The sequence below is a fragment of the Sinocyclocheilus grahami genome, unplaced genomic scaffold (genome assembly GCF_001515645.1).
Source record: "Sinocyclocheilus grahami isolate Dianchi unplaced genomic scaffold, SAMN03320097.WGS_v1.1 scaffold21.1, whole genome shotgun sequence".
Taxonomy (NCBI): Eukaryota; Metazoa; Chordata; class Actinopteri; order Cypriniformes; family Cyprinidae; genus Sinocyclocheilus; species Sinocyclocheilus grahami.
In genome coordinates, this window is record NW_015505200.1 from 4,362,949 (window position 1) to 4,364,633 (window position 1,685).

The 1,685-nt window shown below is 35.0% G+C and overlaps 1 gene segment (V, D, J or C); it reads right to left on the reverse strand.

Moving 5' to 3' along the window:
* LOC107558634 (T-cell receptor alpha chain V region RL-5-like) overlaps window positions 1-1,685 on the reverse strand; it is a 14,810-nt gene that overhangs the window by 9,504 nt on the left and 3,621 nt on the right.

A 1,685-nucleotide genomic window follows, 5' to 3' on the forward strand; every position in this document is an offset into this window, starting at 1 on the left:
GGCAGCAACGCCTTCTTTCTTTGCGTGAACATTTGGGCGGCATTATGCAAATCTTCCCACATCGTAATGTAGACATTTGGGAGCGTGTTTGAACGAGGCGTTTTAAGAGGGAATGGACGAGTCTTAACTTTTATAAAGAATATCTCTTTGGGTTTGAGACTTTAGTCTTTGCAACTTTAGGGATCTTATCTATTCACAAACAGCTTGTAACACTCCAAAGAGAAGGGAAAACTTCAAATCTTTAATGAATCATTTATACACCATCAACTAAAAATTAGATCACTTCCACGGCATTTTGGGTAATAAGACATCTATCATGGTGGTTGTGATAAATACTTAATAGATAATTGCAGATAAATAATTGTAACAATAAAAAAATAATAATAAATACATAAGTAATCTTACAAATATAACATACTATGATGATGCTATTATCTGAAACATTACATATTCTGAAAAAATATGAATGGCACTCACACACAGGTGTTTCCACAAGTGTAATTATATTGTGTGAATTATAGATTGTGTGTTTGATGTGGTTTGAGATCAAAGTGAAAAATTAATTAGAGTTTTTGTACAGCTTCACACAGACTTTTTAGACTTTTAAACTCTTAGAGCACATTAACAGAGAGCTGAATCTGACAGAGTTACACTAGTAATAGTGAGTTCAGTGGATGTTTCTGATGAAGTCGACTGAAAGCGACGATCAGCAATTGCTGTTTGGGATGTTTTATATAGCCTAATTTCACAAAGCTAAAGTCAGTACATTCTGTTTTTGCTTCAGGTTTTGAAATGATACAGTCTAATTTAGATCAAAATATAGGCTATATAAAGCAACTAATCATATTCTTCATGCACTCTTTCTTGTCTTTTGCTTAAATAAAATACATTAAAAATCAGTATTGGATTCTGGCATGAAAAGTTAAGATCAGTGCATCCCTAAATTTTAGAATGTCTTAAATGAAGATATTTAAATAGCTAGCTGAGTTAAGTGAGTTTTTTATTTATTTATGCAGTTTTTGTGTGAATGATCAGTGGTGGAATTGGCTGCGATGCAAGGGGCACCAGCTAAAATATTGCCTAGGGCACCAAATTGGTCAGGGCCGGCCCTGGGTTCTCTATTAGGATAGGAGACCAGTAAAGTGTAACATAGCTGCTGCTTGTATCATATGAGCAGCTCAATCTCACAGACTCTCCTTCTGTACTGATGACATTTACACCCTTATTTGGCCCAATCTGGTTTGCAGTCATTGCACCTGCAAACATGAAAATAAATATTTGCTTACAGTTTAAAAATCACTTGAGTTAAATTCAGTCACATTACACATTATCTATTTTCCTTAGCACTGGCATCAAAGAGTATTTTACCTGAAGTCATGATTAAAATCAGAACCAAGTGTCTGTCCATGTTTACTACGTCAGATCTGTTCTGTTAATGCTCTTCTGTTCTCTGGGTTGTGATGCTCTGACTTTCTGCAGGAACTGAGTCATACAATCAATCTGGATCTTCCTGCTCTCTGTTGATGATGATGCTCATTTTGGTAAATTAATTAAAGAGGTAGAGAAGCAGATCTGTAAATGACATATGTTATTTATTAAATAAAAATGAGGAGCTAATGATTCTGTACAATTAAGTTTAATTCTGTAGTAGTTTCCTACCACCCCCGCCCCCCCCCCAAAAAACC